The 25,022-nt window shown below is 36.5% G+C and overlaps 1 protein-coding gene across 2 annotated transcripts in view; it reads right to left on the bottom strand.

Moving 5' to 3' along the window:
- Positions 1 to 10,497: 10,497 nt before the first annotated feature.
- LOC110373699 (mitochondrial cardiolipin hydrolase) overlaps positions 10,498 to 25,022 on the bottom strand; it is a 106,462-nt gene continuing 91,937 nt past the window's right edge. For both annotated transcript variants that reach the window (XR_010276946.1, XM_049850530.2), the window contains 2 exons: positions 18,364 to 18,402; positions 10,498 to 11,499 (listed from right to left, as the gene is read on the bottom strand). The gene's annotated coding sequence lies outside the window, so the exon portion shown is untranslated. The remainder of the gene's footprint in view (positions 11,500 to 18,363; positions 18,403 to 25,022) is intronic.

The raw sequence follows: 25,022 nt of genomic DNA, 5'->3' as shown, positions 1-25,022 counted from the left end.
AAGTTATTTAAATGTACCCGTGCACTGGTAACACCGGCTTCCGCCGCCGCCGCCTGTGCATCTAGTGTCGGTGGTACCTGGTTATAAACTGACTTAAAAAAGTCGGCAAATTCTCCAGCACACTGGTCATCTGTCAAATCTTCACCATTTTTCATTATATTTTGGCGATTAACTCGGCTTTTTTTGGACCTAATATATTGCCAGAACGCTTTTGGATCTTTCGCGAATTGATTTTGAATTTTAAGTTTGTGATCTCTGTATGCTATTTCTATTGATTTTTTAATTTGTGCTCTAATCTTAGCGTATTCTTTATAATCGCAATCAAGTTTTGATTCTTTAAATTTTTTGTGTAAATATGCTTTAATTTTAATATCTCGAATTATTTCCCCTGTGTACCATTCTGGATAAACGTACCGCGAACTTCCCCGGGTAGGCGCCTTCCTGGGTACACACAGGTCTAAAGTATGACTAAGTTTGTCGTAAAAGACATCTAAAATCTCATCCAAGTCATGTGTCTCATACAATGTACTCCAGTCAATAGAAATTAACATTGTATATAGCAACTGATAATCAGCTTTATAAAAATTCCACTGCGGTCTAATACTGCGCGCGACGGCACCGGCGGCGGCGGGCGAGGACGCGAGCGGCGCGGGGTGCGCGGGCGCGGGGCACACGCTGGCCGCGAGCGGCGGGTGGTGCGCGTCGACGGGCACGAGCGCGTCGTCCGCCGCCGCCACACACACCTCCCCGCTAAGACCCGTACTCAAAACCAAATCCAGCTGACGACCCAACGCATTTGGAACCTTATTACTTTGTGTGAACTCGCAATATGACATAAAATATTCAAAATAATTAGTAATATTAACAGGACACGAATGTAAATTGAAATCTCCTATAACTATAACTTGCTTATACCTATCACACATATTTTCTATTAACCTAAACAAAATCATATAGTCATTTTTAGAACTCCCAGGTGGTATATAAACTACACAACACAAAAACAAAAATCTATTATTTAAATGAACCGTTGCACAAACAATTTCAAATACGCAGGTGTCTATCGACGCGTCCGCGACATGTACTTGTCGCAGCTCGAAACGGTGTGTGGCCACGAGAAGCGCGCCGCCCTGCTTGCGGCCATCGACTCTGTCGCATCGTAGTATTTTATACCCTTGCGGAACAATTTCAGCATCTTGTATGGATTCATTGCAACCTGATTCGGTAATTGCATATAGGTCCGAGTTAAATAATATTAGGTTATTTCGGAAGGTGTCCAGTTTTGTACGAAGTCCTCTTACATTTTGATAAAATATTTCTATTTTATTGCTGTTTATTGAATGTAGTTTCTTGTTGTTTACGAAACCAAACCCATTCGTTGAATTCTGCGTTAACTGGCCATACTTCAGCTTTATTCAGATCATCATACATGCGTTCGGGTACACCTATTACGAAAGACGCATAGTCTCTCTCTGTTTTGTGTTTAATTTTTTGAACTTTCAAAATTATATCCTGTCCACAAATACTTTTAATATGGTTGGTCATGGCTTCTTCGGTCGTTTCAGGATGTAGGCGCCAAACATGCAGGTGTTTCTTGCGTTCTGTGGCTTGTATTGCCTTTAATTCAGTATTTTTACCAATACCTATATTCTTAGATACGCGATTAAATTTCTTATTATGCACCGTAGTCCAACCCCCTTGAGTTGTTTCTTCATCTTTCCCTTGTTCCGATACTATAGTAGGCACTGATTCGCCGACAACATTCTCCTGAGCCGACGATGCCGTAGATTTCGTGGCCACACTTTTATTAATATTTTGCTTTTTAGCGGTGTTTTGGCTACTCGCGATCTTTGTGTGTTGAGTGGGCTTAGCATTCAAGGTCACAGCTTCAGCAAATGTAGCGGGCGAGCTCGAAGGTGCTACTTCTGGTAATACCTGGTGGGATTGATGGGCCTGGGACTGAGTCACTCTGCTTTCTACGATCGCTATTATATTGACGAGGTTACTGAGATCATTTTTTGCTAGTGCAAATTGGTGCTGTAGTTCTTTAATTGCATTTGCCTGGCTATCTAAGCGGGCAATAATATCTGAACGAAATTGCTTGAGTTCAACCAGTAAAGCGGCATCCACATCTCTATCCATCATCACAGGAGAAAACTGAGCTTGACTGCCGCGTTGTGTGTTTACATTATTTTGCGGCGTGGTGGTAATAGCAAGGTCAGCTAAATCTTTTCTTAGTGGCGTTTCCATATTTCCACATTTTGGCTTAAGGCAAATGCAATCCGGACATACCCATTTCCTTTTATAAGCTAGGGTATATGCATTAAAAGCACTAGGCATAATATTAAGACACTTTAAGTCGTATCTTTTAACGCATTTATCATTAGAGCATTCCATAAAAAAGCTGTCTAATATAGGTGAACAACAAGCGCTGCACTCAGTAGCCATAGTTTTAATTTAAAAATTGAACGTTATTCGAAGAATTATATGGATGTGTGCGTGTACTTGCCGAGCGCTCGACGCTTCGCTGCTGTGCGACAAGGATGAATTATTTTCCGCGCGCAGCCCCTCTCTTTTACCCGAGGTGAGGAAGAGCTTACCTCGGCACACTCGGTACGCGCGATATTGCACTCGCGAATTAAATTTCAAAAATAGTTCACACCACTTTAGGCACTTAGTTCAAACTTTTGTTTACACATTATGAGTCAATATTGCATAACTAATTATTCCATTTTTTTGGAAAATAACAAAAAAGGCGTCCGCACCCGACAGCGTATGACGACGAAGAACTTTGCTTGAACTTTTGTTTACACATTATGAGTCAATATTGCATAACTAATTATTCCATTTTTTTGGAAAATAACAAAAAAGGCGTCCGCACCCGACAGCGTATGACGACGAAGACTTTAATCAGATTTGACTTTTAAACAAACAATATTATTTCGTCATAGAGAGGATCTAAAGAAATAAAAGATCCAGTGATCATTATCTCCACTAATACCTTCTAAACCAACAAGCGACATTTAACAACACAACAACTGATTCATGCAAGAGAAACTTAATTTCATAAGCTAGACTGTAATATCTAAGTGCCTAAAACCATCACAAGATCTGACGCATTTGTCGTCAGACCGGTTTAACATTCGCCGAAGGAGAACAAGACAATATAAATACTAATACTGGGTCAATTTTGATATCGTTTTTTTAAGCTAAGTAGAATCTGGTCCAGTCATAGCAGGAAAGTTCCATTGAGATTTGTTCATCGGTTTCTGAGATTCGCTTACGATATTTGTACCTACAATTAAAACTGAAATTGATTAAAGTAGATTCAGATATGTACGTCCATTTTATATTTTCTTTGATGAGCCCAGAGAAAGACGTATCACGGTAGATCCAAATTCTTAGGTAAGCAAAGGGACCTTAGTATATGAAAAAAAAACTAAATAGCATAATACAAATTTAGGTAGAATAAAGTGCAAAATCGTTTCTCTAAAGATTTTCCCAGCTACACAGACTGAGACTTAGGTTTCCAATAGCTACTTACACAATGTACTAATAGTGAAAGTAATGAAAAGGTCATCAAGATTAGCTCTGTAGTAGCGACAACTACGTGTCCAAGTTTTATCGGAACCTAATTTACTAAAGAGCTTGAGGATTCTTTTATTTAAACAGCTTTTCGACCAACTAAGGAAAAAGAAGGAATTTCTTAAAATATTGCTTCTTCTGTCTACCCTATTTCCAATATTATTTGTGGTTGGCGTAATATATTTTCTGACTCAATTCCTCTCTTATTAATGTCATCTTTCACTCAGTCCATCCATCTTTTTTCTGGTCATCCACTCCCTCTTTATCCATTCATACTTCTTGTTCATTTCTTAGTAACAAATGCACTCGCCAATCTAGTTTAATATTTCTAATCAGTATGATGAATTAGTGATGTTATCAGGCACTTTCATCACTGCGCTATTGACAACCAATCACACGGCTGTAATTGCAATCTCGCAAGTTATTTGTTAAGAAAATAATCCTTTTGTTTGAATGATATCGCACTAATGGGTTTAATTTGTTTTGGCTGGCTGATGCCCGCTGTTTTACCCACGTGTCGCGTACCAGATACAGGAGATATCCTATTCTAAAAGCCAATTTCTACACCATAACACACACTTAATCAGATTTGACTTTATAGCGTGAATGAGTACTAAATATACTTACAACAAACTATACAAATTCACATTCGTATCTTCCATTCATGACTAATTTAGTTCTATTTTGAAACATCTATATTTTTTCTACCTCTTGGCTTACCGTCGCTTGTTGCCAAATCCGGCACGCTTCATAACGTGAATGGCCGAAGCTCTAACATTTTGTACGCTAATCGAAACTCATTGTTTTCCACACGCATCGATCTGCAGTCCAATTAGAGCATTCGATGGACACGGACGATTGAACGAATATTCAACATCCATTCACCAAGAATTAGATTTGCTTGAAGGAGCTTTTGTTTATGCTAATCTTGATGGTCAAATAATAGGCCTAATTCTTTTTGACAATTGAACACGCTGTATGCATGTACATACAGTTACTAATCATTTAAGCCTATTTGGAACAACACTCAAGCATAGATCTTGACATTAAGTTAGATTTGGAACTGTTTAATTGATTCTAAAGTCCTTTTAATACTTCCTCTACGCGCGAGTTGAAAGCGAACCTATGTGGTTGTTAAATTCGAAAGATAGTACACAAGCTATGCTAGTGAATCAAAAATGATATAGTTTGAAGATTACGTATTGAAACTTACCTTTGACATGAGTGCTCACTACTGTCTATGCATCTCAACATAAATTTTGACCATGACCCTACTAATTCCTCGTGTTGAACCATTTCAAACGCTTCCCGTCGGAGGTCCCAATACGCAAACATTGACCTTTGATACTTAAACAAACAATGTTCTAGACGTTGTTTAATGAGACAGCTTAGTAAATACTTAAGAACGAAAGCACGATAATTAAAGCTTTGTGTGCCGCCGGAGAAAGCATCGCTTGGGCCGTTCGATTCGTAGCTCGGAGACATTTTATTAATAACTGCTTATTTTTACTGTTCACATTTTAATACTAGTCATTGACTGCAGTTTTGTATAGAAAAATATAGTTATTTATTACTCTCTGTAAAGGAAATGAAGATTTAAAACATTCTGTAGAAGAAATTCAGCTTTAGAGTTGCAGGAACAAAGTCTAAACAAACAAATAAACACAGTTACTTTCCACAACAAATATTTCAAACTTAACAACTCAGGATACTTACTCACACACCCAAAAATGTTAGTTCTCACCATCTGGCACTGTCAATCAAGCGATATTGTTCGCCTACAAAAAATCGGCAACTTATCGACTGTTTGCCGTATCTAGTCGTCTGTATGTCTGTGTGTTTATGAGTGAGTCAGTGGTTGATCGATGGGAGCTCGGTGATCGAACGGCCGGTTCATTCATGAGCTGATCAGACAATGGGTTTTTTCCCCATTAATATGTTGCTCTGATTATGAGTCGATAGATTCGTGGTTTGCTTTTGATTGTTGTGTGATTTATAACTGTTTCTAGGCTGCTGAGGTTCTGAATATCACGAAGGAGTGGTCAATAGTGTCTCGAGAAATTGTCTAATTTAATAAAAAAGGTGCTACATATAAGTTTGATTAATCGACGAAATATGTTCAAAATTTAATTGTTTAACATTCTACGTTCATAAAATAAACTACTCAAGTTTTCCATTTCGAACGAAACTACTTTTGCTGAAATCTTAGCAAACATTATAAAAATATTTTTCACTCTTGGGTTACCAAATACTAACCGTTTTCTGCGATTTCCACCCTAACCAATTTTCTAATTGAATAGCATGACAGATCAACCTTTCATTTTTATAGCCAGAATTTACGATTTGTGGCCAGTGACCACAGAGTAAACTTGACAAGATGTTTAATCCCATTAACAATCATAAACCAAGAAGAATAAAAAAACTAAAGAAATCTTAAACAAAGTACTTATCATTCCATTGATTAGCTCAATACATCATCTGACGAGAATTTCGGCGAAGAAAGGGCATCGACCTCACTGCATCGCGCCACTCTGGACTCCATTCGCGGTTCAGATAACAAGACCATTTACTCTCCTTGGATGGTCAATTGCTGGCTATTCTTGGCTGGAGGAAGTTCGAAGAATGTGTGGACTGTTGACGTGGTCAGGCGATCCTCGCCAGTTACGTCGTACGATGACGTGGGGATCAGCTGTTGGTAAAGTAAGGGGTAGTTTCGTGACGTCATGACGGTTTCGCCGAATTTAAGGCTGTGATTCAGATGAAGTTAAAACGTATTCCTTAGTTCATGAGTCATGGTTTTTTCATATCCAACTCAAAATATATCCTGAATTTTATGAATAGCGCGAACATTAACGAGGTTTTTTTCAAATTCTGCCGAACGAGCGTTGCCAAAATTCTAGGACAGTGGACCAGATAAAAACAAAAGAACTGTGGACAGACTGATATGCCAGCCGGCATTTAAACGAACCTGATTTAGCTTAGGTAGGCGTTTCTCAGAAGTCTGAGTTCTAGACTTCTAATCCAGACTCAAGGCTAAGCAATTTAGCGCTGAAGGTCCAGAATTAAAATAATCTGAGGTCAGATCAATCAATTCGGGGTACTATTAACTAATCTCTTTGCTTAAAGTACCATTAATCAAATACAGACAAGGTATATGAATGCATGTTGCGAAAACATAGTATGCAATTACTGCAGTCATAAATTAAATTAATTGTGTTTGTGTAAACGTAACTTAATACAATGATCATATTTACATTGTTTGAGCAAATTTTCTTAACATTTGTTTCACCTTTTGGTTATTTTTAGCTGGCTTCAGGCGGTATTTAGGTCTAGGTACTTACAACATCTGTCTAGACTTAAATAATTAAAACTTTGACTCATTAATTTGTTTTACAACAAAGAGCCGTTAGGTATCGCAATTAAGAAGGATTTAGAATATTTACGAAAAAAAGTGAAAAATAAGTTAGCAGGATAAAGAAAAATATAATACTCATCCTGAAGAACTTGTGAACTCCGTCTACTACTTTCACTAGGACTTGCAAGATAGCTCCGACTCCATACTTCTTTTAAACATGTAAATACCATTTTAATTTCTAAGTACAAGATCTGCCTCCAGCCTCTAATCCAGTCAAAGCTACGCGATATGAGTTATTGTAAGCGTGACGAGTGCACTTTCTCTTGCACTCTAGTGTTGTACGTCATACCTTTAAAGCTTTAAGCTCACTGTTACCTTTTGTTTATACTCGTATGCATCTGAATCTTGGTCATTCTTGGAAAAACGCTGCAATTGTTACTTAAACACAAATTTCCCCTGAGTTATATTTGAGGGACAATTCTGACTTAGTTACTGTAAATTGCTGATTACTGACTACATAGTTTGTCTTCATTTGATTAACTACATAGCCTGCTTGTATTTATGAAATCGTTTCAATGGTAATATAAAATACACACATGAACAAATTCCTTCAACATTTATAAGTTTTTCGCAAACGAAACGAAATTATAGCTCGTAATTAAATAGGTATCAAGTTCTTACACTGAACTTTGTACCTTATTATTAAAACCTTGAAAATAATACATATTAAATGTCGACACAATAACACTATTACTGGGAATTTGTATTGCCATCAAATACCAATTCAGTACACATAATATTGATAATTGTTGGCACTCAAGAAACAGTGATCCATTTCTACCATTTCTGGACTCTGGTTGTGACATAATTTGGGTGAAATAACCATCCTTCTGGTAACCACATCACCAAAATATTTATCTTAATACACACCTTGATTGAAGGATAGCCCTACACTGAAAACTTGTAAATTATATTACGGACTGGTTTCTGTGTAAGAAGCTATTTTTTTTTTCTTGGAAATTTCATTTCTTCGGTGTCCTTTTTATCGGAATACGAAGAGTATTATGTTTATCTAATATCTTCAATATACATACACAGCAAAATTCGCGTGAAATTAGTTTCCAGACTCTTGCTGAAATTCTATTTCATATGTAATTTCAAAATCAAACTACTTATCGTCAGTATGTATAGCTGGCTATAGCCACATTATTCGACAGTCTTGTTCTTCAGTGATTGCAACAATATCTCGAAGGTTTATCCTCGATTTCAACATCTCATCTCATAACAAAGGCAATAATATAAAGTTTTTTTCACGACAAAAACAGTAACTTAATATAGACGTTGGCTGTGCATTACAATGTAATCGTTAAATCGTAAGTACATTTATCTTGGTAAAAAAACATCACACAACCGCCGGGACCTGTGTTCGATGGTAAGGGTGGTAATGTAGTCCAAGATATGCTTTTGCTATGTTTAGGCTATAAACTTTTTGAAGTCAAGGGATTTTCCTCTTAAATCCCTTCATAGCAAGATTAAAAGTATCTACAATAGTAAGTTACAAGTAAAAGTAGCAATAGAAGACTATTGTAACAGCTAACTAAATAACAAAGATGAACTTTGAGGATTTATGCCTATAACAGAAAAAATACTTCAAAAACTATAGCACTTAATAGTATCGCCTCGCGTACCACCGGAAGCAATCCTAACATTCCACATCTGACAGGCAGCCCAATTAAGTGAGCAAATTTCGTAAGTATGAAAGTCAGTGGTGTTACAACTTTTATTCATTGGCATAAACTTTCGACCTGCATCGCCATATATATGCAACTACATAAAATGTCACTTTGTATGTTACCAGTTTGGTTGAGCGAAATCTTTCCTAGGGCGTGGTGTGCTGTCATAACATAACGTTTATATAATAATAGTGATTCACTGCTTTTTGCAATAATTAGAGTGTTGCACTTCCTGCCATTTCATGTTAACGTCTACAGTTGCGTTATTAGGTAATTATTCTTCATAGCAGTGATTTTCGAGCTAACATATCTATATTTTTGACTTCTTATCTAGATCCAAGCTCCTAATTCAATCAAATCTCACTAAACTTAATACAAAAACCATAACTGAAGCAATTTGCTCGAATTAAGTTTTCAATTAACATGTCCCGGTGTCTGACACGTTAATTTCAGGTGGATAAAAAGCTTACACACTCACACATCGATGTGATTCGTTGTAGAGATTAGTCATCTTAAGATACCGTGTGCGGACTAGACGGGCCGGTCATCGTCCGGACTGATCCGCAGATAAGATGCGATCCGAGATTGTCACGGACGAATTAATTTTCACTCGTAACATTAGTTGCTTCGTTAACATTTTTCAGCCATTACTTTGAAAATTATTTTCGAATATTTAATATTTTTGAATCGGAATACGAATCATATTTAAGATTCAGAGTTATCTAGAACATGTATTTTCAGATGCATTTTAAAAACTGCTGTTGGGGTCGATTTCAATCGTATTGACGTAACTGTTGTTTGTCGAGGCCTACTAAAAGAATTATGCAGTTGCAAGCGTTAAATAAGCAAATTTCACAATTACTGCTTGTTATTTACATGTTTAAATATACAAATCAGCTTATTTGTAATTGCTGACACGCCCTCAAAGTTGTTGTTGTCATTTGTTTGATTTATAAATGAAATATCTTACTAAGCTGTTACAAGAATGTGTCCTTTTTGTATTTGTTAAAAATAACAGACTAATTCGTGTATATTTTTAAATGCTAAGTCTTTTTGGCTTGGTGCAGTAACAAGATGACTGCAGGCAATAAAACTTCTCCAGTAAACCATCTTAAACACCATTTAATCTGCGTTTGACGCCCGAAATAAATATGTAAACATCTCCAGAGCAGTTAATATTTCCTTCAAATCTCGTGATAGTCATAAAACTAAAAATGCAGGCGTCATACTTGTAAATCATGAACCCCATCAAAACATACTAGATTTATTCTGAGCATAAATAAATAAAACGGGTCAAAGTACGATGATATAGTGGGAGCGGTATTTGTTTAACACCTGCATTTAAGCACTTTAGTGGAACAACAATACGAATGTATTACAAACAATTTGGCTTGCAGATAAACACTGAGTAAATCAGCTGGTGAGCCACTGACACATCAAATGCGACCTATTTATTACAGAAATATCTTCAGCTTATACATTTCCCGTAGTAACGGCCAACTTCTCCATCTCATAGCCGCTATTTAACTCACAAAAGTTCACTAAGGAAACAACTGTACAAATTTACTCTCAAGTCTATATCGAGATGGCATGAGCAAAGAGGAATTCATCATTATTATTATACCTATAAAGTTTATTATCGTAAAGGAATTGTAAGCGAATAGGTACTTAGCCTGTTCGGTGCAGAGGTCGAGTCGTCCTGATGACATTGGATTAATTGAAAAATGACTTTATGTCCGACCTCCAAACGTGCCATTCAACGTTCACAAGACATGCGAAATAACTGTGGGACTGACGCCACATGGACTCTCAATGAAACCACTATTCATGCCGAAATGTTTATTATAACCCAATTTAAAATCATTACAAATAAAAACAATTACAATTACTTTTTCATTGGATAATTTGACTGATTGATGTAATTAACAGATTGCATAATCAAATTTTTCTTAATAAAAAAACTAGAAAGCAACCCCGGGAATTGCCATGCATAAACTAAAACTCGAATTTAAGCGATCACAGTTTAACGTAAAATCAAGTTTTATGGAGCAAGGCGTATGACTGTAAACGACTGATATGATAATGATGATTGATAAAATTTACAAATTGTTGAAGTAAACACAATCAATATATATAAATTACAATAAACTATTAAACTTAATTAAAATATAAACATGTCAGTGTAGCAGGTTGTCTAAATATTGAACAAAAACAATTTAAACTAAAATGATTAAACTATTAAAACAACATTATTTGATGTCATGCATACTCGCGAGTTGATATAGTAAAAATAAGGAGTCATGCGTTAGAATTGTTTAGTATTTGTTAGTCAATATAATTCAAAACACGTATAGACAACACAAATAAATAATTGAGTAATAAAACAATGAAAATGCGCGAACTTGAGACGATCGCGGAGGAAAACGGAAAAAACGTTGTAAAGATCACAAAAGTCATAAAACTTATAAACTAAAGGAGCATTTTTGCATTTTCCTCCGAGATTTTACCATAACTGATGGTAAATATGTATATTACTTAATGTAACAATATTGGACTTCTCCAAGTCATGAATCAAATCTCCCTAAGAATATACGAAACTGCGGTAGAGCACTATCACGTTATAGAGATGGTACTAAAAATGTAAGTCAAAGACCGGTGATGAGTATCGACTACACATTTCGTAATATTCCAGATCAAACTAGGGTTTGTAGGAACAAACATTTTACACGGTTTGATTCTAACATAAAGAGTCTAATATAATGGTGAACGGAAATAAACTTAACGCTAGATGAAATAATGCTGAGCTTCAGACGGGTCGCGTTAGATCTGAAACAAAAATTTTAAGCTCATTTAGAATAATAATAAAACGAACAATACCAAAACAAAACCAGGGAAAAGGAGGCAAAGAAATGAAGATGAGAGATCAAGATAATAATGAGAAATAATACGAAATATTTTTTCTATGAGAGTATGACCAGCACAAAGGGAGTCAGACCTCAAGAGGATTACAATAAAGGTAACGTCTCACTTATTTTATTTCATATCGAATGTACAATAGTTGACAATATATCGAAAGTCGATAATAATGAGGTCCGTGGGGAGAATGTTTATAAAGGCGAGACATCTGCAACACTTGACGAAAGTAACAAAACTGATCGCACGTCAAACGCAGTCAATTAAAATGAAGATGCAAAAGTGCCAAGTCACTAGAACGACGTCTTCACTCCACACCCTCGAGCTTCAAACGAAAATGATGACGTATCATAAGCTATTAAATTTAATAATCCATGTTTCATTGTTGTATGCATTAACAAAAACTTTCGCGCTACGGAGAAATGCATTGCCATTTTAAATTGGTTGTATTACGCTGTGACGAATACTGCAATAAATCCGGCAAGGGGGTGAAGAAAGATTAATATAGACCGCATGAGTCAGCGTTTAGTAAGTTTTTGGATCAATAGCTGAACCCGGGAACATGAATGGCTCAGAGAACATCATGAATGGATCATTTTAGGACCAACACAAGCTGATATTTTTATTTTTAGCGGTGTTGATAGGGAGTTAAGTGATGCAAGAACCGGCAAATTTTGCGTCGCTAAAAGATTACATTTGACTAACGACGTTGAACGTAATTTTTATTATAACTTACGAATACAAATAGCTATATCGCAGACAGAACACGTCTGAGACGAGTGTACATAATTTATAAAAATATATTTTAGTGTTCAGCCAATTTGCTTGAACATTAAAAGCAAGGTAACTGCTTCAAATATAATTTATAGGCAAGATTTGAGTGTCAGTAGCTTCCCGCCAAACGTAGGTGACATTATTTAGAACTGTGATGATTTTTCGCCCCAAAATAGATGGCGGGAAGCCGTTGACACGTTTGGAAAACTCCGTTCTGAACGATTTGGAAGCGCTCCATTCATGACAATTTAACAGGCTATAAAAAGAAATAAGGTATTTTTATAGTGACTACAGTTTCGGCTATGTTAATTATGTATCCCAAATGTAAAGCTAATTTAGTGCTACAGCATTGATTTTTTGGGATAAGCTTTTTATAGAATCGTATGAAATTGTTGAAGCATTCATGATGTTTATTGATAGCTGATCCAGGGTGTCAGTGATGGCGAGCCGTCATCGTAATTCTTCCCAGAATCTACAATTTTAGCGTATCCTACACAAGTCCACCCACAGGCGGGCACAGTCATGTGCGTCCTATTTTAACATAAGAATACAATGAACAAAAAAAACTTGTAGCCGCGGTTTCTGGCATAGCAACAGAGTTTATCAGAATACGTATAATGGAACGTTATCAATCAGTTTCGTCATGGCCTCGATTTCGCCCACGCCCCGTCGTAATCTTGACTATTTACCCCGTTTCTTAATCCTACATTGCCTCCAAACTAACTTGACCCCTGGAGTACATCAGTTTATATAAAACCAGGGTCCATATTAATTTGTCGCCATGTCCAGTGAGCAAAGAGCTTTTCTCTCTTGCAATGACTGACTTGGGTAGTGTCATGGCTATTGGTTCTGATACAGAAAGCTTGGCCAGAATATCCCCTTTCTGATTACGGTTCCCATTGAGTTCCCTCCGATTATCGCATGTGCCCTCAATAGTCGGATAATATTTATAAACAGAGTAGATGTAAGCATAATAAATACTTCTCATTTTATCTGTATGGTAATTCTGTTAAGCGTTCCTTGAGTTTCTTTAGGTAAGAAGCCTGGGAACTTCGTTATCATTATTATAATCGCGTTGAGTTAAAGTTTAACGGATCAACAATATTAATTAGTGAGAATTAGCATTATGAAGGGGACCGGTGATGTGGGCTATTGACTATAAAAATCATAAAATTTATAGGCGATGGGGACCACTTAGTCGGATGAAGCATTTTGTAAAATTAAGATTTAATGTCTTCATTATGTAGAAGCGTTATTTATCACAAGTTTGTTTTTATTGTATGTTTTATACATTGTTTTCTGTAAAAAGTACGTGATATTTTACTTTTCAGTTTTAAGTTATTATCCTTTGTTTCGTTTAGAAAGAAAGCGAATATAGCTGAACCGTATTCTAGGTCGTGTCACAGTTCAACTGTATTTATTTTCTAGTTTGCTATTTATGAATCGAGCCGTTTCATTATTCTACATTTAGATTTATTACTTATCTATTTTTTAAACGTTTCCTATGTCATGATGTTGAATAAAATTTATATTCTACCTACAACTCATTATATTTGTAATATGTTCGTATGCCAAAATCGCCAGACAGTTTAATTGCAATTGTATAGGCTGACCAGTGACCAGTCTGGTGCTAATTTTGTTAATCCGGGTCAGTTATAATATCATATGAATTCCCAAAGTTGATATACGATATAACCCCGTCACACAGTACCTAACTGGTTTAGTGCAAAATAACAATAGATTTTATGCATACCTTTTAAAATTACTGAGGTGAAAAAATCAAGTAGGTAAATTATAATTTTACATAATTTCTGAGCGCTGAGACAAAGACGATTTACGTAATCATCTACTTACCCAAAATCTCAAAAAATACTCTGTTTACCCAAAATCTCTGTATCGTAAACCCGTAAAACTGCCTATATTTCTAAAACGTACATGTTATTGAAACAATTAAAATTAATGAACAAAATAACATTTGCGTATTCATATGCATATCGAACCGATTGCAGCGAAACGTCATTTAGAGAAAAAAAGAAAGGAACGGCGCATTTGTTGAATGAAGAAGACTTATCGATTATTATCGATTAAGTATCACGAGAATCGATAACGTGATTTCAGAACTGACGTCATTGCGCAATGGCAGTCTTAATTATAATCTATAGAAACTGACCCGTTGACATACATTCAGTAGATTTCAATGTAAGAACAATAGGTGAATTTACCCGTGGCAACAGGCGCGGTACAGCTGAACAAATCGCTTACAATGCCTGTATAAACCTTTCAGTAATGCGAGTGTGACGCAAATATTTCTTATTATAACACGCTGGATTCCAAGGTGAGGCGACAAACTTTAATTCGATTCTTTTTGTTCACGTTAGGTATTTAGTGATGTCCATTGTCCATGTCTCGGTTTGATAGCGATACTTTTTTTGAGAGAACAGAGATTAGTCTTACATTTCAGGAGATATCACTGATTCTAACACACTCTCGTTTTAAAGGTTTTAAGGATTTTGCTTAGTTATAAATCTTCCCTATATCTACCTTCAATCGAAATAACTTTATACTACGTATAAGTAACTATAATACTCATCGTACAGATGTCTAAGCCTAAAATAATGATCCGAATCAACTTAGGTGGACTCCAGAGAAGATATAGTCAGTCGAAACATTAAGGCAATTTTATTTCCATAATTTTTATATATTTTTTCATCATCATCAGCCTATAACAGTCCACTGCTGGACATAGGCCTCTCCAAGTGCACGCCACTGAGATCGATTTTCGGCTGCTCGCATCCAGCTCCTGCCAGCCGCCTTGCGCAAGTCATCACTCCACCGTATGTTTTTTAGTAAGTACATATTTAATTGTGTCACTCAGTTAATTTAGTGAGTTATGCAAGGTCACATAATTCTCGGTTTACTGCAGATATCATATAATAATTGTTATCAGTGCTATCACTGCTCAAATATCAGTGAGCACGTGTTTTTGTCTTATGTAATGTGCACGCGACTGTATGTAGTATGTGTGAAATAAAATATTAACGATCTTAGTAAATTAAAATATTTTAAAGTAACTTAGTAAATTACATACTTAATACATTATTAAGTATTTAAAGTTAAATTAGGTATTAACCAGTAGCTGTGTTTATTCACTACGCTTATTTTATACGCCTGAACTACTGAATCAAACCGATTCAATTGAATTTTGATACGGAGAAAGTCTAGAGCCTGAGTAAGTAAAGGACGTTTCATTACCGTACTGAATGAATTTCCTTCAGGACGCTTGAACTACGGGGACAGGTACTCAAATAAAATTGATATGAAAACATGTCACCCAAAAATCGACATTGATATTTTCAAAGTATATCAGAAACAACATTGTGTAATGGTAAAGTAATTGTGTGATATTAATAGAATGCGCTGACTCATCGCAAGACGATTCCATTTTCCTTATTAAACTGCAAGAAGTGCTGCGGGGATTTTCTTGCCTTAAGGTGCGTGCCGACGATAGTGCATGGCGCCAGTCTATCAGCACCCACAAGGACACATTAATTGTTAAGTTTGATAAGAAAAAATATTCTGTCATGATTTGCATGTGTAAACACTTAAATTAAATTACATACATATGATCTCATTGGTAAGATAATATTTGAGATTTTTCATCTTTCGGAACGTACTCGTATCGATAATTTCATTCAATCCGTTCCGTTCGGTACGTGCGCTAAGATGCGGTTGTTACGCGCCAGTCTACAAATGCCTTTACTGGCCCTTTCATCGGCAAAACCATGAAATTGCTTTTTAATGAAACTTTGAAACTAATAGAAAAACTGTTACGCAAATAGATACGATTATCGAGTCCGCCGTAATCCGAATACTTAGTATCGATTGTTATAATCGAGTGATTCATTCGAAGACAGACGGTTTAATTTTATTTAACTAGTATACACAGTGGAGTATGTACAGTTGTGCGACATGAGTAATAGTTAACTGTGGCTACTGCGGCCCCTTTTATCGATGTGTTATCTATCGATAAACTGGGTCCACAACGACAAAATTGAAGGCCGGGGGAAATTATCGATAATCGCAAGCTTTAGACAGCTCATTGGTCGATAAGATTGAAAAGATTTATACGAAATTAAGATACGTGTCAATCCTAGAGTGCTTGTAAAAGATAGTGATTAATATAATGTGCGTGACAGATAATATTATGTAAGTCTTTAATTCTTGTACCATTGTAATAAATGGCTATCTTAGTAGGTACCTTTTTATGTATGATTCATTCTACCGGAGAATCGATATTTGTTCGCGACAGACGCATCCGTGCGCCGCGAGTGCAAAATCATAATGCCTGAGCGTTCGTGTATGCGCGTAACTATTTATACTCTAACAATTTTGTGATGAGGGTAATGAGCAAAAGTGCCGTGAGCCGCGCCAAGGTATGTTTTTCACGTGCACCCTCTTTCTAAATTGTTATAGAATTGTGTTTAGATTTTGATAGTGCTTTAATTTGTAAATTATAGTGTTTTTTGATGCCAAATTGTAATAGTTTTGTAGCTGTAACCTTAACCTACCTAATTATGTATAATAAACCTAATAGTTCTGCCGTTTAAGGCCTGATTTACCTATGTAAACATTTCTCGATAGCAAAAATCCTAGACTTTCATTAGTGAAATAGTGTTTAACTGAAAGCCTAGGTCTCATTGTATAGAAAATAACTTAATTTATAGAAATATTGTTAATAGTTTAAGTTATAGAGCAATAAATAATGTCTGTGCTTTGACTTTCATTTCACATGCAAATTAACAATACTAGGGCTTAGGTCACATTGTTAGGATTACTATCGCCAGATAGCCCATGAAATGCCCTAACACACACTACCTTTCGTATTGAGATAACCCCCATAGTTTGTTTTTTATCTCGAGATAATCTTCACATAAGGGCCGATTTCACATAGTTTTTTATAGTTATTCGGTTATAGTATTTCAGCCCTGAAGGTATACAGGGTGTGTGTGGTATAGTTCAGTAGCGCACTTCATGGGGCGTCTGACGCTATGTGTCCTGTAATGATATCATGTACCAATTGTTTGTAATACGGCTGTTAAATTGAAAGGTCAATAAAACTGAGTTGGTCGGAGGGACGAGAAATCGAGGTGCTCGTCACGGTAAAGTTTCGAGCTCATTCGGTGCGCAAGCGCCGCCGTACAAATCGTAGTCATCGGTATGGATATTTTGATAGTATAACAAGTAAATAGTGAAAAGTAAATAGTGTAATTAAAGTATGGTAAGTGCGTCGAAGCTCGTCCCTTCAAGACTCCTGAAAAATATATGAAGACTTATTATTTCACCGGCATTCCTGAACCTATAGTAGCAGAGAGTCTAGAACCCGTCTAAACGTATTCTTGTTTCTGAAATTCCTGTTTCTCGCCACATCGTAAATACAGTCCACTCGCCCAGACGTCCAAGAACCAGCGACCGACGGGGCGTCAACGTCTCGAAGCCACCCCATAGTACCTGCTTCTGAGCTACGTCCGTCCCGCACAATATTCATTTAAAAGGTCATATTTCAGACGTATTTCATAATAACGTTATGAAACAACTGTAGTTCATCTAAAATCTTTATCTGTTACTCTTAAGAGTTACAGATATACAAAAATATTCGATAAAAATTTATTTAATATTTTAAGCAAAATATCGATATTTTCAGTATTTTATTCTAAACGTTCGATACTAGGTATATAGAAAATATAATAGTAGCGTTTGCTAACACACGTGACTAATGTAATCATAATCAAATAATATTGATTATACTGTTACTAAGGACGCTGATATCGAATCATTTTTATTTCATTTTAAATTACTGAGCAAATAACAGCCTACTTCGTTTTCCAGTTAACTTATGTGTAATATATAAAACCTTATCTTTAAGGATATAAATACACAATAGACCAAATAACTGATTGGATATACATGGTATAAATAAGTAGGATTTTAATTCAATATATTTACCATTGCTGCAAGTGGTGGCATGCGGTGTATGGAAGGTACCTGCAAATAGAAAACAAATATTTATTAAAGAATAAATACATATACATCTTGTTATCCACACAATTATAACTAAATAATGTGATCAGGAAGTTGTTCCCACGCAAACAAGCGAACAACGCTCAATGACCCTCAGAAAGTTGGAGAAAGCGCAGCCAAAACCTAAAACGTTAACGATCTACCGTCTGTTTATAAACTAGGACTCATTAGACAACTACGCGAAACTCCATCTACTCGCGTACTACTACGCACACACACAAACCGACCGTACACAGACGCAAATTCATTCTAAACCCCCCATTTTCCCTCCACTAATGCGGCCCACTAAAACGTAATAAAAAAGTGTACGTCAAACTGACAAGCAACTACTACTCCATTACTATTTTCCCATTCCCTTGCATCCGACGCGAGCTAAAACTGGGCGTAATGAAAAAAAAATCAATAAACCCGCAGTCCGACCTCAGACAGGGAAACATAAATACAATCTCCATTCACGAGTATAAGCACGCTACACGCACACATCCGCGCGCTGCACCCGATTGCAGCGCAACACACGCCGTCACGCACACACTCACACAGTACTACGATAGTACTATAATGAGTACTATAAACGGCGCTTCATTTTCCGACCTAACTTGCAGCCTACGTATCCGAGCGCCGCTGTAGTACTACGACCTACATCCGACCTTGTTGCGTTTGTGTACGATTCAGAATTGCATAGCAACATCTCGACTATGAAAACTGTGTATTATATTTTACAATCGAGAAGTAGCAGAGCGAAGTGTTCTGTAGGTGGGGTAGATAAGGTTGTTTGTCGAGTGCAGTGAAGTTGCAGATATGACGTTGGTATCCGCTAGAGTTGTAGTGAGACGTCTGCCGAGTCAGACGCGTCTATTTATAGATAGCGATTAAGTTTAGCGCTCGGTGCAGTTAATGGCTGCAGGGAGGCTCGACAGTTGCGAAGCTGTGCCATCGACTGTTGGTTGCAGTTTAATCGATTGTTTATGTAGTGGTTAGACGGCTCCCGATGAAGTTGTATGAGTTGCTACTTCATTCTGTTGCCTCGATTTTTGTATTGCGTGTGGCCGCTTTACTTACAGCTATTGAGATATATGCCATTTTACTCATGACTTTCAAGGCTTATTTTACGAAAACTTGTTCAGAACCGGTATGGGTTATTTACCTGTGATCTTTGAGTTTTAACTGCAGTAAAACAGTATTTTACTCAACAGTTTATACTATTCCCAAAAAATATGTAGCCAGTTTCGTTTACTGGTTTTAAAAATCCATAGTAAGTACCTACACGAGTCAAAAACTATAGAATTTCCATCGAACAGTATCAGACATGTAGACGACTGATCTTACTGTATCTTTACCGTAAGAGAAGCGTTAACCAAGATCCGCAGATAAAATAACACATACCGACCGGCTGATCAGATAAGTGTAGCGCACTGAACGCCAATGCATTTTGCAAAATTTCACTTGTATAAGGAAAACCAGCGGATTTCTACAGATTCTGAAGACCCATTCCAAGTAATAAATAACAATGACCTTTAGTACGTTTCAATTCAATATACCTCCTATCAATTTGCATGTAGTTGTTTTAAGAGTGTTGACATGAAAAACAGAAATACAGTTTTAGGTGCCCAATATTCTATCTAAATATGTATCTGTTTATTTCGGATGGCACGTTAAACTGTAGGTTCCGGCTGTCATTGAACATCTTTGGCAGTCGTTACGGGTAGTCAGAAGCCAGTAAGTCTGACACCAGTCTAACCAAGGGGCATTGGGTTGCCCGCGTAACTGGGTTGAGGAGGTCAGATAGGCAGTCGCTCCTCGTAAAGCACTCGCCACTAAAAGTACTCGCCTACATCTGGTTAGACCGCAACATAGTTGGGAACAGGCTCGGAGGATGATGATAATGTATCTGTTGATTTGTATTGGGAACAGGAGTTAATTAATATAGGTACTTTATTCCAAGGTTTGTAGCAATATTATCATGACAACAAACCAAGTTTACCAACACATCGTCCTACATTCGATAACCTATAATCACCGAGGTTGCGCGCACGCATGCGATGACAAAGATACCGCGATCATTATCTCAGAACTAACTGATATGTGCTAGTAAACATTTTGTTAGTATACAGTTATCAAGGACTTTATAGAGTTAGGAGATTCTAAGGAGGTATAAACTGGCACGCACACTTATGCTAGTCACTTAGGTACTGCCTTTCTATTTAAAAACTCAAGTAAAAGACAAAATGTCTCCCAGCAATATTTTTTTATCGGACTGCAAACCAAAGAATAGTAAAACATTCTGGTTCAAACATAGTCGGCAAGTTATTCCAAGTTTAACTTAGTGTAGTAGACCCTGGTGTGACAAGTATTTCTTCAGGATGGGGCTTATCTTTTGAGTTGCGGGTTTATTAAATGACCTAAAGAGCTCTAGTGTCAAAGTTTTCCCAAATCTCCCTGACATCTGTTGCTAAAACCGCGGGAAACATCACAGTCAACATTGAAATACTCCAAAAGAGCTGTGTATACCGACAGAGGTGTATTTCTCTCAACACCCATGGGAGAATGGCAGAACATTACATATTCATGTCAAGTACCAAGGTCTAAAAATTGCAATAGTGCATGAATAATGATGGGTTGTCGGACCACCGTTTACCGACGTCAAGTTTTTGCATTTCCCTCCATTATGGCCACAAATTGTGCGGAAAGATAAGCACAGAGTTCGCACTGTTTTTATTCAGTCCTCAACAACAAGCTGTTTAATAATTTCTCACGAAAATTTATCATGGAAATTGTTGAGGAATTTTCTTATCCACGTTACCGTTTTGCTACACGCTGCATTGGTTTCATATCTCGGTGTTCGTGTATATTAGCATGACTTGCTTTTTGCAACTTATTGGCAACTCACACGGTGCTGATATTGCGAGAAATGGATTAAATTCGATTATAATCATAACAATCCTTCAGCCCTTATAGAAATTTTATTAGGTGTCGGCGCAGCATTTCATCTTCTATAATGTTACAAGGAATTACAGGAATGGAATTCGTACTAGGCGTAAATGAAAAGGATTCTCAGGAAGAGGACGTGTCCATAAGAGCCATCAAACAATTTTATTTCAATGGAATTATATTCGCCTTCAAAGAAAGACCACAGCCAGTATATCCGCAATCCACAGTGTTGTTATCAAAGCGATATTTTGTAACAATACATGTTTTCCACCATGACAATTTCCCGGTTCACGGTGGCCTCGAAAACCGTTGGATTTCAGCGCATTACGGCGAGCGGTTACAATAAAATACCTGTACAATTATGAATAACATGAAAACTGAAAACAATTTCAATCATACACGTCGATCATACTCGTTTCAACATTTAATTTGTTTCGCTTTAACGGTATGGGTTAAAAATTGCTGTGGAGATTTTTTTCATGGTCACGAGTTTCTTTGCAGATTATGATAGGGTTTTCTATGGAATTCCTTTTGCAGACGTAGTTAGACAGATAGATAAAACGTTTATATAAGTAGGTCCTTACTCATAAACATACAAACATATTCTTAAAGAGGACTTTCCAAGTTCAACATGGATGTTACAACAGTATGTATAGATTTTCAATAAAGGGCAATTCAATATGAAATCCATTGGGAACACTTGTAGCTATGAACTTACACGTAACAGCAATATCGTGTGACCGCAACCTAGACCCAGAAGCGATACAATAAACCTTTGTCCGGCACCCGCCACTCATAAAAACAATATTGAAAATTGTCCTTTCTATTACAAATACGGTTCGCCCTACTTGTTGCACTAATGATATCCGTTAGCATTGTGGACAAATATATGACAATTGAAGAGACACAACATGCCATTAAGTCGTTGCCTCTAAATGATACGCTCGAGGCCAGCATTAAACTGAGCTTGGGGAATGAGCTATACAAACTTCATGGTTAAACCGTCATTATTGTACAAGACTCTTCATTAACTTAAACGATCATTTGACGCACGATTTCAAAGAAACGACTGGTCAATATGAATCAATGAGCGATGAGGAGACATTAAAAGTTGTGAATTATTTAGAAGTGTAAAATGTTTGCTAGAGTTTCATCCCCGTTAGGAATGTTAATAAACAATAATAGTAAGTGAAGAACAATAGGAACCTGTTAGACGACTAGGAAGCGTGAAGCCCCAGCCGAGCAAACGTGATGAATCTCGACATACAATCAGAGAGTCTGTAACAATGTGTGAAATATGTGCGAAGCCGCGTAAACCTAGAGACGAGATGTCTACTCAACCAGTACTTGAGCACTCTTCATAAAACCTCAGCACATCAGCTTGATCTGCGTCACAGCGGCCATGTTTAATAGCCTCCAAGTTTATGCAAGTGCTATGCCAATCTAGATAAGACAGATTAGAATTGACCAGGTTGGTAGTTGCGTCAGCGATTGGTCATGGTGTGAGCAGCCCGGTTGACTGGCTTTACGATATTTTGTTTGTCTAGAACTTGCTAATTGGATAGTGCAGTGGCCTGACTGAGTACATAGTGCTAGTTTGGTCTGTCTGTTTGTTTTGTGACGAATATTTTTGCAAAGTTAGTGTCATGCAGTGAAGCATACTTTGTGACAAAAATCTTTTTTTCTAAATCTTTTATACGAAAACACACTATGAATAGTATGTAGGTAGCCACAAGCTCAAAATACAAGTCAAAACGAATCGCTTATCAAGTCCTGAATTCAATAGAAGCATATCTTTTGCTATCGTATTTCCTTATAGAGGAACCAGTATTACAAAGCGGTGGCTATGATCAACGGAAGCTGGTGATAACGAGCAGGAATAACATTTTGACCTTACAATATTGCTCAATTAGTTAGTCTGGTCGTGGGGCCGGCTGCGGTAAGCGAACCACTGCGAATGTGGTGATACCACCCTTTGGGGGAGGCTTTCGATTTATTATTGAGTAAATATTATTATGTAGTTGTTTTTTCTAACTTTTGACCAGGACTAAAAATCTATATGATTCATTTTCATAATCATAGAAAGGGTGTAAACATTAATCACACTACTTAACAATGTGTAAACAAAAAATATCTATGTGAATAAAAATATAGTACTTATCTTAAAAAAAAAGCAAGAACATTTTGTTCTATAAAGTTTTCAAAACTGGAAAACCTAACCTAACAAGTTACCCAGGAGTCATAAACAATAGGTAAAGTACAGAAGTATACCTAGGCATGATGCCGTAGTTTAATTCAAAAATAATAAAAAATATCCTACAGCAGTTCAACGCGCCTTAAATATTATAGTCGCGGAGTCGGAACACGGCACGAATGCGCAGTGCGACGGTATCGCCGCATTGTGACACTGATAACGGCGGCTCTCCGACTACATCAGCAGATTATAGTGCAGTAGCTTCGCAGATTGTGTTAATGATAAGTTGTAGAGATTGACACGACCTATGTAATAAAATAAATTTAATCAATAAAATGGATAAAAATGACGCAACTTTTTGTATATTTGGTTTAAACTGTTGATTACGTCCCTGTTTATTATAAATTAAAATAGTTACATTTGGGCAAAGCGAAGTGGATTCAGAGCTAGAACATAGTAAATACATTTTGGGACTCCATAATATCGAACTTCGCCTATAAGACTTTGAAACATTTAGAAATAAAGGCACTAGAATAACATGGTAATCAATGATCGCCGTATCCACAAATAGATACAAAACGTCAGACTAGTTATTAATATAATAAACAATATAATAACTGCATAGAACCTTCCGCTAAACCTTCAACTGACCGTTTTCCTTGTACAACTGGTTTATTTAACAAATTGCAATATTATCGTAACACATCGACATTGCTGTGATCGATTTATCTTCGTTTCAAACGCATTTTAATAGACATGGAGCATAAGTATCATAAATACATATGTATTCAAATGTATTTCACGTTGGCTAAGTTCAAAACGAATTGGTCTATAAAATGACTTAATTTCCGATTTTTTTAATAAATAATGTGTTGTCGTGTAAGTATAGCATGATTTTGACACTTAAGGTGAGACTTCAAGTTTCGTTTTTTTTAATAACTCTCTATAATTCCGTTTTCTTCTTAAAAAAATATAGTTGCTATATAATAATAATAAAAAAACTGTATAATTTGTAGTGCTTATTTCAGAATCCTTGTTCCGAAAGGTCAGTTAAGGAACACAGTTTCATAATATTTACCATTAAATAAAATATTTTACCTCTAACAAGGAGCATACACATGATACCTACTTAACCAAAACCATGTATGTCGTCACGGCGCCATGATCCGAATAATATACGTCACACCATTGTGGCGACATAATATTCTTTTTGGCTTGTTCCCATCTGCTCCACTAAATCCTACCCAATGGGGCCAAAGTGAAAAAGTGAAAAAAAAACAATTATTTCAAAATATTGATTTCTGACACTTACGCGAATATTAGACATTTAAATAAAACTACTTTTACGGATTTTATCGCGGTTATATTATATTATTTAATCCCGACGTTTCGGATCCTTTACAGCATCCATGGTCACGGGCAGACTAAGGTGTTGGTCGGCTTGATATATTAGTTACAAACA

Source organism: Helicoverpa armigera, chromosome 11 (assembly GCF_030705265.1).
Source record: "Helicoverpa armigera isolate CAAS_96S chromosome 11, ASM3070526v1, whole genome shotgun sequence".
Classification (NCBI taxonomy): domain Eukaryota; kingdom Metazoa; phylum Arthropoda; class Insecta; order Lepidoptera; family Noctuidae; genus Helicoverpa; species Helicoverpa armigera.
Note: the sequence above shows the minus strand (reverse complement) of the source record. Positions and strands in the feature narration are given on the sequence as shown.